Source organism: Sarcophilus harrisii, chromosome 1 (genome assembly GCF_902635505.1).
Source record: "Sarcophilus harrisii chromosome 1, mSarHar1.11, whole genome shotgun sequence".
Taxonomy (NCBI): domain Eukaryota; kingdom Metazoa; phylum Chordata; class Mammalia; order Dasyuromorphia; family Dasyuridae; genus Sarcophilus; species Sarcophilus harrisii.
The window spans coordinates 20,563,147-20,579,717 of record NC_045426.1 but is presented as its reverse complement, the minus strand read 5'-3'; the positions used below and the strand labels follow the sequence as shown (position 1 = coordinate 20,579,717).

General features: G+C 34.8%; 1 long non-coding RNA gene across 3 annotated transcripts in view; it reads left to right on the top strand.

Moving 5' to 3' along the window:
• LOC116421651 overlaps positions 1-15,761 on the top strand; it is an 83,999-nt gene extending 68,238 nt beyond the window's left edge. Inside the window, exons 1-4 of one of the 3 annotated variants that reach the window (XR_004232128.1) lie at positions 12,707-12,747; positions 13,527-13,653; positions 13,750-13,979; positions 15,613-15,761. This is a non-coding gene — a long non-coding RNA (uncharacterized LOC116421651). Of the gene's footprint in view, positions 1-12,706; positions 12,748-13,526; positions 13,654-13,749; positions 14,085-15,612 lie in introns of those variants that run through there. The other 2 variants (XR_004232127.1, XR_004232129.1) reach the window with 2 other exon arrangements.
• The last annotated feature ends 810 nt before the right edge of the window (positions 15,762-16,571 follow it).

Genomic DNA, 16,571 nt, shown 5'->3' with positions numbered 1-16,571 from the left:
TTTGAAAATATTCATCTATTTCACTTAGATTATCAAATTTATTGGCATACAGTTGGGCAAAATGCCTCCTAATTGTTCCACTTATTTCCTTTTCATTGGTGAAAAGTTCATCCTTTTCATTTTTGATACTAACAATTTGATCTTCTTCTTTCCTTTTTCTAATCAAATTAACTAAAGGATTATCTATTTTGTTGGTTTTTTCATAAAACCAACTTTTAGTTTTATTAATTCAATAATTTTCTTACTTTTAATTTTATTAACCTATCCTTTTATTTGCAGAACTTCAAATTTCATATTTAATTAGGTTTTTTAAATTTTGTTTTTTTCTAACTTGTTTAGTTGCATGCCCAATACATTGATCTTCTCCTTTTTTTATTTTATGCAAGTAAGCATCTAGAGATATAAAACTTCTTCTAAAAACTGCTTTTGCTGCCTCCCATAAATTTTGGTCTATTGTCTCATTATCATTCTCTTATATGAAATTACTGATTGTTTCTATGATTTTTTATTTTATCTACTCATATTTTTTAGGATTAGATTATTTGGTTTCCAATTAATATTTAGTCTATTTTCCCTGTCTTTTTAGTACAGGAAATTTTTATTGCATCACTATCTGAAAAAGATGCATTTATCATTTCTACCTTTCTGCATTTGATTTTGAGGTTTTTATGCCTTAATAAATTGTCAGTTTTTATGTGGATTCCACATGTCACCAAGAGAAAAGTATATTTCTTTCTGTTTCCATTCAATTTTTCCAAAGGTCTACCGTATCTAACTCTTCTTAGATTCTATTTACTTCATTAATTTCTTTCTTATTTATTTTGTGGTTTGATTTATCTAGTTCTGATAGAGAAAGATTGAGATCTCCCACTTGTATAGTTTTGCTGTCTATTTCTTCTTGCAATTCTCTTAACTTCTCCTCTAGGAACTTTGATGCTATGCCACTCAGTGCATTTATATTTAGTATTGATATTATTTCAATCTCTACAGCATCCATTTCTATTAGAAACACTATACAGCATAGGGATAAAGGGAACTTTCTTTAAAATAATAAGCAATATCTACCTAAAACCTATAGCAAGCATTATAGAGAGAAGTTGGATGCATGCCCAATAAGATCAGGGATGAAACAAGGATGCCCATTATCACTACTATTATTCAACATTGTACTAGAAATGCTGGCTTTAGCAATAAGAAAAGAAGAAAGAATTAGAATAGTCAGTGAGGAAATAAAACCATCACTCTTTGCAGATGACATGATGATATACTTAGAGAATCCTAGAAAATCATCCAAAAACCTATTGGAAACAACTCACAGCTTTAACAAAGTTGCAGAATATAAAATAAGCCCACATACATCACCAGCATTTCTATATATTACTGATAAAGCCCATTAGCAAGAAATAGAAATTCCATTTACAATTACAGTAGACAAAATAAAATATTTGGGAATCTATTTTCCAAGAGAAACCCAAGAACTATGTGAACATAATTACAAAAAACTTCTCACACAAATAAAGTCAGAACTAAACAATTGGAAAAATATCAATTGCTCATGAGTAGGTCAAGCTAATATAATAAAAATGACAATTTTACTTAAAATGGTCTACTTGTTTAGCACCATACCAATCAAACTGTCAAAACATTATTGTATAGAACTAGAAAAAATGATAACAAAATTCATCTGGAAGAATAAAAGGTCAAGAATGTCAGGGAATTGATGAAAAAAATACAAATGATGGTGGCTTAGCAGTAAGAAACCTAAAACTATATTATAAAGCAGCAGCCATCAAAACCTTTAGTTACTGGCTAAAAAATAGAATGGTGGATCAGTGAGATAAATTAGATACACATGATACGGTAAACAATGCCTATAGCAATCTAGTATTTGATAAACCCCCAAATTTCAGCTTCTGGAATAAAAACTCATTATTTGACAAAAATTCCTGGGGAAACTGGAAAATATGTCAGAAATTCAGCAATGATCTCTTTCTCACAACCCATACCAAAATAAGGCTAAAATAGATACATGATTTGGGCATAAAGGATGATAGCATAATTAAAAAAGGGATAATTTACCTATCAGATTTTTGGAGAAAGTAGGAATTTATGAAGAAAGAACTAGAGAATATTATGAAAGGTAAAATGGACAACTTTGATTACATTAAATTTTAAAAGTTTTTGCACAGACAAAACCAACAGAAACAAGATTAAAAGGCATGTACAAAGCTGGGGGGAAAACATTTACATCTAGTATTTCTGATAAACTTCTCATTTCTAAAATATATGAAAAACTGTGTCAGATTTATAAGAACACAAGTCATTCTCTAATTGATAAATGGTCAAATGATATTAACAGACAATTTTCAGATGATGAAATTACATTCATTAAATTCATTCATGCTCTAAATCACTATTGATTAGAGAAATGCAAATTAAAACAACTCTGAGGAACCATCTCACACCTCTCAGATTAGGTCAGATGACAGGAAATGATAATGATAAATGTTGGAGGGGATATGGGAAAACTGAGAAAATTATGGATTGTTGGTACAATTGTGAAATCATCCAACTATTCTGAAGAACAATCTGGAACTATGCCCAAAGGGCTATCAAAATTTGCAAACTCTTTAATGCAGCAGTATTTCTATTGGGTCTGTATCCCAAGAAAATCATAAAGGAGGGAAAAAGACCCACATGTGCAAAAATATTTGTAGCCGCTCTTTTTGTGGTAGCAAAAAATTGGAAAATGAATGGCTACCCATCAATTGGGGAAGGGATGAACAAGTTGTGGTATATGAAAGTATTCAATATTCCATTGAATATTATTGTTCTATAAAAATGATGAACAAGCTGATTATAGAAAGGCTTAGAAAGATTTACATGAACTGATGCTAAGTAAAAGAAGTAGAACCAGGAAGACATCATACACAATAGCAGCAAGAATGTGTGATGATCAACTATTAGAGACCTGGTTCTTCTCAAGGATTCAGTGATTCAAAACAATCTCAATAGACTTTGGATAGAAAATGCCATCTGCACCCAGAAAAAAGAACTAAGGAGACTGAATGTAAATCAACACATGCTATGTTCACTTTTTTTTTTTTTTTTAATCTCTCCCATGGTTTTTCCCTTTTGCTCTGATTTTTCTCTCCCAACATGATGCATAAAATAATGTGTGTTAAACAAAAAAATAAAAAAGATATTACTTCATTATCTATGATACCTTTTAGCAAAATGTAGTTTCATTCCTTATCTATCAATTAGACCTATTTTTTCGCTTTTGTTTTACCTGAGATCAGGATTGCTATCCCTGCTTTTTTTTTTTTTTTAACTTCAGCTGAAGCATTGGAGATTCTGTTCCAGTCTTTTACTTTTACTTTTACAGTGTGCTTCACATATGTTTCTTGTAAACAATATATTGTAGGGGTCTAGCTTTTAATCCAGTCTGCTATCTATTTTATGGGAGAGTTTATCCCATTCACATTCACAGAAAAAATAACTATTTCCCACCATCTTATTTTCCCCATTATATTTTTCTTTTTTACCTTTCCCCCCTCACAAATGTTCTGCTTCAGACCACTGTCTCTCAATTTGCCCCCCTTTTATAGTTCCTACCCCCTTTCTTAACCCTTTCCCTTCTCTTTCTATTTTTTCTCCCATTATCTCCCTTTTTCCTTTCCCCTTTCTCCCACTTTCCTATGGGATGAGACAAGTTTCTATATTAAACCAAATATGTATGATATTCTCTCTTTGAGCCAAATTGGATGAGGTTAAGATTCACACAATACTTATGTACTTCCCTTCTTTCCTTCAACTGTAATAGGTCTTTTTTGTGGCAAATTGACATAATTTACCCCGATTTTACTTCCCCTTCCCTCTTATTCTAATACGATTCCTTTTCTATCCATAGCTTCAGTTTTTATTTCATCACAATAGTCAAATTATATCTATATCCTCTAAGTGAACCCCTAAGAAAGATACAATTCTCAAGAGTTAAACATATCATCTTTTCATAAGGGATGGAAACATTTTAACTTTTTAAAAACATAGGTTTTTTTTCTTCCCTTTTTACCTTTTTATGCTTCTCTTGAGCTATGTATTTGAAGACAAAATTTTCTATTCAGCTCTAGTCTTTCATCAAAATAAATGCAAGTGCCCTATTTCATTGAATATCCATCTTTTCTCTTCAAAGATAATGCTTAATTTTGAAGGAGAGTTGATTCTTCACTGTAGGACAAGTTCATTTGCCTTCCAAAATATCACAGTCCAGGTCCTTCAAACCTTTTAAGTGGAAGCTGCTAGATTCTGGGTCATCCTGATTGTGGCTCCTAGATATTTGCATTGTTTCTTTCTGGTTGCTTGCAGTATTTTCTCCTTGATCTTATAATTTTGGAATTTAGCTACAATATTCCTTGGAGTTTTTATTTTTAGGTTTCTTTCAGAAGGTGACCAGCGGATTCTTCCAACAGATATTTTACCCTCTGTTTCTATAACATCAGGGCAGTTTTCCTTGATGAGTTCTTGAAATATGTTGTGTAGGCTCTTTTCCCACCATGGTTTTCAGGGTGTCCAATACTTCTTAGATTATCTCTCCTGGATCTAGTTTCTAGGTCAGTTGTTTTTCTGATAAGGTAGTTTACATTTTCTTCTATTTTTCATTTATTTTGGTTTTGATTGATTGATTCTTGATGTCTCATGCTTCCAATTGTTCAATTCTAATTTTTAGTAAATATTTTCTTCAATTAGCTTTTTAATCTCCTTTTGCATTTGACCAATTGAAATCTTAAAATGAATTATTTTGTTCATTGAATTTTTTTTTCCATTTCAGAAATTTTGTTTTTCAAGGAATTGATTTCATTTTCCATTTCACCAAAACTATTCTTTAAGGAGTGATTTTCTTCAGATAATTTCTGTGTTTCCTTCTCCAGTGCTCTCATTGCCTTTGCCCATTCTTCTTCTAACTCTCTTTTAAGATCCTTTTGAATTCTTCCAAGAGAGCCTTGTGAGAGGGCTTCATCTGGAGATGTTTTGCCTTTAGTATCCTCAGAGTTTGAGGTCTGTTCTCTGTTTCCACAAAAGCTATCTATGGTCAGAGATTTTTTTTTAAACACATTTTTAAAGGTTGAGGTCTGCTCTTAGGGCAAAGAAGAGATTGTCCCAAGCTTCCTCTATAAGTGACATACCTACAATACCCTGCAACCCCACCCCCCACTGCCCAATTGGGATAGATTTTTCCTGAAGTTCCTCCAAAATAACTTCTGCTTGAAATTTGTTACATTTCAATTATTTGTGGGTTATGTCACTCCAAAGCTCATTTAGTGTCTTGATGTCATGTTGATCTGAGGGGAAAAAGAGCTCAAAGACCTGTCTACTTTCTACTATATTGGCTCCACCCCTAAAACCTTAAAAAAAAAACCTTGTAAGACATGCTAGATCTTGGACTCTTCAGACATAGACTTGAAGAACAAAAGATCATTTCTCTTCTAAAACAAAGTCAGCAGAGTGGTACATGAGTGAAAGTCCAGGATATCATCGTTACTCCCATTTGTATGTGAGGCTTGCATCACTGACATTTCAACAAGGTACTTTGAGTTCATTTTCTAGTACAAAGGATGAGTTGCAAAAAAAAAAAAAAACATACTCCCCTTCCATATTCTCTTTGTGACTTTGATGTGCATTTACAAGACTTTTGGTTAAAATTGAAGCTAGCATCTTTGGTCATGAGAAAAATTCTTATGAGAGGTTAAGTGGTACCTAGGAGAATTCTATTTCAATTCAGTTTAACAAGCAGTTATATAGCATCTGCTATATGTCAGGTACTGAAAATGCAGAGAAAAATGAAAATTCATAACTTTGTGCTCACTAGCACTGGGGCTTAACCAGCTGAGTCAAAGGATAGGTCTGAATGGCAATGAGCCAATTTTATTTACAAGCAAGTGCATCCATTTTCTTTGGTGACTCCAAGGAAATCAAAACTTTTTTAAATAATTCATTGGGTTGATTCAGATTTTTCATCTTTAAGAGAAATATCATATAGAGAAAGAAGGCTTGTGGTATAGTTCCCACCTTGGAGAGAACTAATTGTGTGATCTTGGACAAAACATTTCATCTTAGAGAATTCCAAAATCTGAATAGGAAGAGAGCTCAGAAATTGTTTCATCTAATCCATGCCTACAGGGAATCTATTCTATAAGAGTTGCCATTTATAGAGCACTTATGATTTTTAAAACGCATTAAATATATTAACCCATTTGATCATTGAAACAGTCTCATAAGATTGATATTATCATCACTATTTTCAGATTAGGAAACGGATGGAACTTTAATCTCTCTCAGCCTCAGTTTCCTCATAGTTGTAAGGATAAAATGAGATAGGTAACATTCATAAAATACTCTGTAAGTCTCAAATCTCTTAATGAATGCAAGCTTAGCATTATTATCACATCATACTGCTGACCCATATTGTAACTGATGTTCATGAAAACTCCCATATTATTTGTAGACAAATGGCTGCCTCATCTTGTCCCTTCTATACTTGTAAAGGTAACTTTTTAAAACCAACTTTAAATTTTTTAATTAACCTATATAAAATCCATTTTTAAAAATTTTGTGTAATGTTCCAGCTTGCCAAAACCTATTTAGATTCTAAAGTAATCCAAAATGTTGGTTACCTGTCTTAGTTTGATGTCATCCTTAGATGGGAGAAGCATGCAATCTCTGCTGCTATACACAACATTGGAGGAAAAAAGGGACCTCCATTTTCCTCATCTACAAAATTTGTTTGAGAGAAATCAATTATTCAAGTGTTTATTAAGAGCCTGCTAGGTTCCATTTTAGGGTTTAGAGAGAAATAATCCTTACCTTAAAAAAACTTGTATGTATCTCTGTGTGTGTGTGTGTGTGTGTGTGTGTGTGTGTGCCTCTCTCTGTGTTTAGGTATATATGTATACATATATGTATGTATGTAATTGTGCATGTTGATTGTTGTCCTTTATTCTCAAAGAGTCCCAAAATGACATCTCTATGTTACAGTCAAGTTAGTGTGTCTAACTATGGCTGCTCAGACCAACACGAGTTCAGCATGCTCTGTCACAGGTGGCACACAAATAGTCCCTATGAACATTTGGTGTGATTCTTTAAGTACATTTCACCTTTCTTCTGGAATAATTTAATTCTGCTTTACTCACATAGAACTGTACTTTCTCTGACGAGGGCATACCACGCTGGACCACGCCAACGTCTCACATGTCATACAATCAATTACACATAAAATAAATACACATAAATATCAGACTAATTATTGATCTATCTCTAAGATCTTATGATTTCTCTTTTTCTCTCTGGCATCTTTGTTTAATGATTTTTGATGGAAAATAAGAACATATCAAGGAAAATCTAGATCATCTTAACACTTTATCACTAAAAGCTATATCTTAGGGAAGCTAGGTGGCACCGTACATAGAGTAATAGGCCTGAAGTTAGGAAGACTCATCTTTGTGAGTTCAACAAGCTCCGACACCAATTGTGACAACCCTGGACAAGTTACTTAACCCTAGTTTCCTCAGTTTCCTCATTTGTCAAATGTCCAGGAGAAAGAAATGGCAAATCACTCAATATCTTTACAAGAAAATCCTAAATGGGGTGATGGAGAGTAAGACATGACTGAAACAACTGAACAACAATTACAAAGCTATATTTCAGAAACATCATATTCAGTATCATGCCCTCTGGGTCAAAATAATTTTAATGGAATCTTACCAAGAGAGAGCCAATTCAAAAGGTACCATCTCCTTAGAGTCTACTGAAGTGCTCCAAAGGGAGCCCAAGAAACAGCAGAAGTGGCATTTCAATCCTCACCATGGTTGGATATAGCCTCTTGCCAATGTCAGTCACACACAAGTGTGCGTCACATCACAGGTAAGCCTAGAGGGAGAGAGAGAGGAGATATGTTTGAACCCCAGGTTTCATTACAAGAAGAAAGGGATCATTTGTTAGTATCCACAGTTCACTCATACCCTTGTAATTTCATATTCACATTCCTACTTGTAAAGCCTGTCATGGGGAGGCCAGACAAAAGAACTTTGCTTGCCCTGCCTGGAATGTTTGTCAGTGTTCACAGTTGGGGCTCTTTTTGCACTGAGTTATAAGGTATTTAAAATAAGAACCCAAAGGCTCACTCACCATGAAAACAACTGGAAGAACAGAGGTCTCGGCTTTCCCTTGTTTTTTGCTCTGAGTTTTCATTTCTTACAAACCAAGGAAGAATATTTTCCTCTAAAGTTTCTCTTTAATGCATCCTTAAAATGCATATACCATCTAGTCCCCTATGGTTACATTTGATATTTGACTACTTCTTGGATCTCAAGCCTAGCATTCATCAGGGGAGTCAGGGCTGGTACATTCCCCTAGTCTCTATTACCAACTCTCCTAGGACTCTCTGGGAGTCCTGCAAGACTTGTTTTCTTGTTTTGTTTATCTGTTTTTATTTTTTGTTTGTTTGTTTATTTGGTAAACCATACTTTTTCAAATACATATAAAGATAGTTTTCATCATTTATTTTTATAAGATTTTGAATTTCATTTTTTTTCTCTTTCCTGCCATCTCATCCCTCCTCCCCAAGACAGCCAGCAATCTAGTATAGGTCATATATATGTAATCATATAAACATATTTTCACATCAGTCATGTTGTGAAAAAAGAAACAGAACAAAAGTAAAAAGCCACAAAAAAGTGAAAATGTTCTTTCTCTGAATGTGGATGGTATTTTTCCATGAGTCTTTTGGAAATGTCTTAGATCATTTCATTGCTGAGAAGAACTAAATCTATAATAATTGATCATTGTGTACAATGTCCTGAGTCTGTTCACTTCTTTCCAGGTTTTTCTTAAATCCACCTGCTCATCATTTTTATAGAACAATAGCATTCCATTATATTCATATATCACAACTTGTTCAGCCATTCCCCAACTGATGGGTATACCCTCAGTTTCCAATTTTTTGCCACCACAAAAAAGAGCTGCTATTAATACTTTTGTGCATGCAGGTCTTTCCCCCTTTTTATGATCTCCTTGGGATACAGATCTAGCAGTGGTATTTCTGGACCAAAGGATATGCATGATTTGATTACCTTTTGGACATAGTTCTAAATTTTTCTTTAGAATGATTGGGTCAGTTCACAACTTCACCAACAATGAATTGGCATCCCAATATTCCCACATCTTCTCCAAAATTTATTATTTCTTTTTTTCTGTTATATTAAGGGCTCCCAAATTTGTTATCTTAAGAGAAAGAGATAGCCTATGAAAACAGGAGTTATGGTGGACTTGCAAAGAACAAAGCCTGTTCATTTATTTATTTAAAAATCTTCCCCAAATTTATACTCTTCAACCTCTCAGTGCAACAGGAAGAGAAAACTTAGATAAATCACAGCTTGAACTGCTGGGACTTAAACTTCAATCTGCATGAAGAACTCATTTGAAAAGTGATTACAAGAAGACAAATGAATTTTCAAATTGTAGACAAATGTCCATATGGTGGCTAGGAGCTAGGTTTGGGATGATATGGAGTTAGTTCCCTAGGGAATATCTGAGAGCTTTCATATCAAAACAACAACAATTGAATGAATCTTTGTTGTGTCTTTTGGGGAAGCAATGGACTGAGCTGGGCATCTGAGAGAGAAATGCATTAATACTTTAATGCAACCATAATCTGATTTATGGAGACATTTCTTCCAATGGTATAGATGTCATCCAAGGAGGGCTTTTTATTTTCAGTCTTGAGTATCAACCATTTTTATCAGTTTCACTTGGAGGCAAATCAATATCTGATCTATTCAATAAGATAGAAGAGTGATCTGGTTAGTGAAGTGGTATCTATTCCAAAAACATCTCTTTAAATTGCAGCCATTGCTATTGTTTTGATAGTTTTGTTCCTCACGTCTTTGTGGTTGATGGAATTCAGATAGAAACAATCTTGGACTAAGTCTCTATCCTACTATCATTCTTTTGCGTTGATTGCTTGGCAGACATGGATTGACAAAATGATAGATTTTTGGTAAGCTCACTGCAAAGATCTTGGAGACAAGTTCAGATGCAAACAGGATGATGGGGATGATGTATACATCATCCTGCTCCCACATGGCTTTAATTTGGGAGGTCTGCTTTTGTATTTAGAGAACATTTAAGTACATATAGTAGTAGTTCTTGTTAAACATTATTTTTATCTTTATATTTAATGAAATTCAGATAGAAATACTCTTGGGATGGTCCATTACTATTTTTTAACCATTCTTTTGTATTTAGAATTTGATGAACTCTTGCTCAGGTGGATAAAATGATGATTTTTGTAATTTAATTAAAGCACTATTGGTATTACTCTCTTTTGTACAAATTTTGGATCATAAGTGTTAAGAACATTAGCAACTCACTGTGACATAGCAGGGAGAGCCCTGCACTTGGAGGCAAAAAGGTCTGAGTTTGAATCCCACATAGGCAAGAGAAGAGGAATAAACATTTATGTACCACCTATTATATGCCAGACATATGATAAAATCATTTTAAATGATAATGACAAGGCCCTTCACCTCTCTTAGCCTCCATTTTCCTGTACATAAAATTGAGAGATGATGGTATCTAATTCAGAGGATGTTGTAAGGATTCTATTGGAAAATATCTATAACACATTCTAATGCTCTGTGAATGTGAAATATATAATTTATCTCAAATTTATCATTTAACAATGAGGAAATTGAGGCTTATAAAGGAGTTTTCCCAAGACCTCATAGGCAATGAATGATAGAACCAGAATTTGAACTGTTTCCCTGATTTTGATGTATTGCATCATGAGATTTGTTTTGTTAGTAAGAGAGACACAAGCTAAGGAGTCCTGAGAGAGAAAGGAGAGAGAGAGAGAAAGAGAGAGAGAGAGAGACTGACCCCTGGAATCAGCATGAGAATTGAAAGGGATCTTGGAGGTCATTTATTCTGATCCCTTAGGACAAGTAGGTAATCCAGTAGACAGAGTGCTGGGAACAGAGTCAGGAAGATTTGAATTTAAATTGCACCTTATTCACTTACTAGATATATGACTCTGGACAAGTCATTTAACTGTGTTTGCCTCAGTTTCCTTATTTGTAAAATGAGTTAGAGGGAAAAAAGGAAAACCATTCTAATGTCTTCACCAAGGAAACCACAAATTAGGTCATTAAGAGTTGAAGACAAATGAAAAAATGACTAGACAACAACAAGAGTATGAGCCATACATTTTACAAAATTTTTTTTTTTTTTTTTATTTAATAGCCTTTAATTTACAGGATATATACATGGGTAACTTTACAGCATTAACAATTGCCAAACCTCTTGTTCCAATTTTTCACCTCTTACCCCCCCCCACCCCCTCCCCTAAATGGCAGGATGACCAGTAGATGTTAAATATATTAAAATATAACTTAGATACACAATAAGTATACATGACCAAAACATTATTTTGCTGTACAAAAAGAATCAGACTCTGAATTATTGTACAATTAGCTTGTGAAGGAAATCAAAGATGCAGGTGTGCATAAATATAGGGATTGGGAATTCAATGTAATGGTTTTTAGTCATCTCCCAGAGTTCTTTTTCTGGGTATAGCTAGTTCAGTTCATTACTGCTCCATTAGAAATGATTTGGTTGATCTCGTTGCTGAGGATGGCCAGGTCCATCAGAACTGGTCATCATATAGTATTGTTGTTGAAGTATATAATGATCTCCTGGTCCTGCTCATTTCACTCAGCATCAGTTCGTGTAAGTCTCTCCAGGCCTTTCTGAAATCATCCTGTTGGTCATTTCTTACAGAACAGTAATATTCCATAATTTTCATATACCACAATTTATTCAGCCATTCTCCAACTGATGGACATCCATTCAGTTTCCAGTTTCTAGCCACTACAAAAAGGGCTGCCACAAACATTCGTGCACATACAGGTCCCTTTCCCTTCTTTATAATCTCTTTGGGATATAATCCCAGTAGTAACACTGCTGGATCAAAGGGTATGCACAGTTTGATAACTTTTTGAGCATAGTTCCAAACTACTCTCCAAAATGGTTGGATTCGTTCACAACTCCACCAACAATGCATCAATGTCCCAGTTTTCCCACATCCCCTCCAACAATCATCATTATTTTTTCCTGTCATCTTAGCCAATCTGACAGGTGTGTAGTGGTATCTTAGAGTTGTCTTAATTTGCATTTCTCTGATTAATAATGACTTGGAGCATCTTTTCATATGACTAGAAATAGTTTCAATTTCTTCATCTGAGAATTGTCTGTTCATATCCTTTGACCATTTTTCAATTGGAGAATGGCTTGATTTTTTATAAATTAGAGTTAATTCTCTATATATTTTGGAAATGAGGCCTTTATCAGAACCTTTGACTGTAAAAATATTTTCCCAGTTTATTGCTTCCCTTCTAATCTTGTCTGCATTAGTTTTGTTTGTACAAAAACTTTTCAGTTTGGTATAATCGAAATTTTCTATTTTGTGATCAGTAATGATCTCTAGTTCTGCTTTGGTCATAAAGACCTTCCCCTTCCACAGGTCTGAGAGGTAAACTATCCTATGTTCCTCTAATTTATTAATAATTTCATTCTTTATGCCTAGGTCATGAACCCATTTTGACCTTATCTTGGTGTACGGCGTTAAGTATGGATCAATGCCTAGTTTCTGCCATATTAGTTTCCAATTTTCCCAGCAATTTTTATCAAACAGTAAGTTCTTATCCCAAAAGCTGGGATCTTTGGGTTTGTCAAAGACTAGGTTGCTATATTTGTTGACTGTTTTATCCCTTGAACCTAATCTATTCCACTGATCAACTAATCTATTCCTTAGCCAATACCAAAATAGTTTTGGTAACTGCTGCTCTATAGTATAGTTTTAGATCTGGTACAGCTAAGCCACCATCATTTGATTTTTTTTTCATTAATTCCCTTGAAATTCTTGACCTTTTGTTTTTCCATATGAACTTTGTTGTTATTTTTTCTAGGTCATTAACATTTTACAAAATTATAACGTTTTATTGATATCAAGAAATCTATTCAAGTCTCTACAGACAAACAAAGTAGAGACAGAATTTAAACCTAGGACTCACAGTTTCAAATTCAACTTTTTCCATGACCCCGATTTGCCTCCCAAATCCTCAATAAACCAAGAAGTTTTGACTTTGTCTCATGACAAATCACTTGAGGCAAAAACATTGGAATATAGGATTTCTAAGTGATCATTAGCCAAATATTTATAGTCACTACCATGAGTGTCAATTGCTATAAATGAGTGAGACACACCCATGCATCATTATGAGTTACGCAGTTGAGATGAGAACAATAGCATGATTTGTTGTACTGGACTGAGAACTTCTTAAAATAACTTCTTAGTTCCTGGTGAGATCAGTTTCCTCAATTTCCCCTTCATCACCTCCTAATTCAGGCCTCCAGATGTTGATTTGTGTGACCTCTTCAGCTTAGAAAAATCTCACTTCATCTCTTCACAGGTAAAGTCTAACTTGACTTTGAGGATCATCTCAAGCCCTGCTTCCTCTGTGGAATCTTCCTTCTGAGTTTCTGAGCCTCAGAATTTTGCTTGTGAAAAGTGAAAAGACTGCATACTCTCCCATACCAGTGAGTTTTATGTGGGCCAATATTAGCTTCCAAAGGAGCCTGGGAATGCTAAAAGAGCAGGCCTTCATTTTATAAAGTCTTTGTGTCTCCCCACAGAACCTAATGTAATTCTAGGAGTAGACAGAATGGCTTCTCCTTACTGGATCAAGGATAGAAATGAAGGGCAGTGTTTTTGAAGTCAGGAGGTGAAGATGAGAAGATGACCTACCTCCTAATAACTGGAGAAATAAGGAAGGTCCTCCTAGAGGCAGTGTTTTGATGCAAGTTAGGGAATCTAAAAAACAGAAGAGAGAGAGCGTTCCAGCCTTGGAGGACTACCTGTGCAGGTACACTGCAGGTGGGAGAGGATGGATGTATATGGGGAGTAAAATAAATCAACCAGAAGAAAGAATGCATGATGGCATGGATGAATATAAAATAAGATTGGAAAGGTAGGCATAAGCTATAATGATATGATGATAAATTTCTGATTAACATTTCTCTTCCAGAGACTTTTAATGGTTGACATTAAACTACTAGTTGGGGGAAGTTAGTTGGTATTATGAGTAGACCACCAGCCCTGAAGTTAGGGGGATCTGAATTCAAATATGACCTCAGAACTTAAGATTTCCTGGCTAAGTGACCCTGGGCAAATCACTTAATCCCAATTGCCTCAGCATAAACAACAACAAAAGAAAACAAAACTCTACTAATTGTATTTATCATTTAATTTTAGCTTTAAAACGAGTGGCCTTTTTTAACTGTATTCTTTAAAAATCCTTACCCTAATCTACTGTTTCGATTAAAGATACAAGATGTAGTACAGAGAGCTCTAGTCAGGAAGTCGGCACATCTAGGTTCAAATCTTGACTTTCTCACATATTAGTTATGTGACCTCAGATGTCTACAAGTCATTTCATCTCTCTGGGACCTAGTTTCCTCACCTGTGGAATGAGAGAATTGGAAGAAATTATTTCTAAGGTCTCTGCTTTCCAGCTTTGCTATCCTGTGATCTCATGATCCACTTCCCAGCAGGGATATCAATCTCGCCTGATGGTCAGGTAGGGGCAATGACGTTCTTGTCCAAGATGTGTATAACTTTGATATATTCGGGCAGTGAAAGTGTAGCCTAAGATCATCCTCAAATCCATCTCTTCCTTAAGATTAAGAAATGATTAGGCTAGGAAAAAAGCAAGTATAACACTATGTCATGCAGGCAGCGTGTGGATAAATTCGACACGATGGATGGTTAGGGTTTAGGATCCTCAAATGAGCTCTGTGAAATATCACCTCCACCTAGGAAATTGGTCCCCATCTTAAGGGCAGATTGAAATGATATCTGTCCCACAAGGGAGCTATAGAGGAGCTAAAAAGTAGATTAACTTTCATCCTATGAGAGAGCTGACAATCGTGCTAAGAAATTGCTGAATGAAGGAAGAGGTCATATTGAATAAATGACAACCCATCAAGGTCAAATAACAATGTCTATTGGTAAGAGTAAATCGTCCTTCTCAGAGGGAGCAGGATTGTGCAAAGAGTCTAGTTGTCAACCGGAGTCATTCAAAGTCATTGGGAAAAAAATGTGAAAACTGTTTCCGAGTTAGAGCTGAGCCTCTTGCACAGATGATGTGGATGTATGATAGCAGAGGTTGATATTCTATACAACTACCATTTTGCAGACTGGAACTTTAAAGCTATGAACTGAGGTCATTAAGCATTAAAGGAACTTCATCTTACTTTGTAGGTAACATGTGCCAAGTAATAAATACAAAATGAGATATTATAAAAAAAGAATTACAAGAAAAGATGCTATAAAATGTTTTAAGTAAAAGGGAATAGGTTCCATAGTGTAATGTAACTTCCTTGAAGGAAGAAGCAGTTAAATTTTTGTGTTTCTAGTATGTCACACAATGATTTGCATAGAGCAGACCCTTAACACATGTTTGGTGATTGATTGACTAATAATCCTATGTTCCACAGGTATTGCCATGATGTTAAGAGAGAAGAAGATCAGGACGTGTTAAGTGGAACTCTATGATTCAACTTGAAAAAGAATTTTCTTCAAAAGGCCACTTCCCTTCTTCTCTGAGATTACCTTTATCATTCTATAAATTTTGTTTATGCCCATATTTAATTGTCTGTTGTCTTTCTTATTTGAATTTGAACTCCCTGAGGACAGAGATTCTCTTTGTTCTTTTTTTGCATCTCCAGAACTTAGCCCAGTGATGGCCCATCATATACATTTTTAATATATCCTTATTGGCTGGCAAGGATGATCCAGGATGGAGAGTCATGGATGTGCAGCTATTTGCCCTATTATTACTAAAATCACAAACCCACATTAATAAGTTAGCATGCAAGGTAATTTCAAGAGGGAAGGAGAGCTAATACTTGCAAAAATTAGGAAGGGTCTCCTAGAGGTAGGACTTAATTCTGCAGTGCTTTAATGCAAGCTAAGGATTCTAAAAGACAGAAGTGCAGAGGGAGAGCATTCTAGCCTTGGAGGACTACTCGTGCAGGCACACAAGGGTGGGAGAGGATTGATGTGTAATGAGGAGCAAGACAAGTCAACCAGAACGAAGATTGCAAGATGATATGGAAGAAGATAAAATAAGACTGGGAGAGTAGACATGAACTATCATGATAAAGGCTTGAGCTACCATACCGAAGAGTTTGTATTTTATACTAGCAGTTATCAGCAGCCATTGAGGATTTTTAAGGTGTATGTGTGCATGAGGTGTGGAATGACATGGTCATATCTGTTTTTGAAGACTATCAGTTTGGTAGCTTTGAAAAGGATGACTTGCAAAGAGAAAAACAAAACAAAACAAGAAAGACAATAAGAAATTGCGGAGAGCTATAATGCTAGTTTTAAAACTGTGGAGTCTTTGTTGACGATCCTATCTTGAACATTAATTAGCTGTGTGACTCTGGGCATG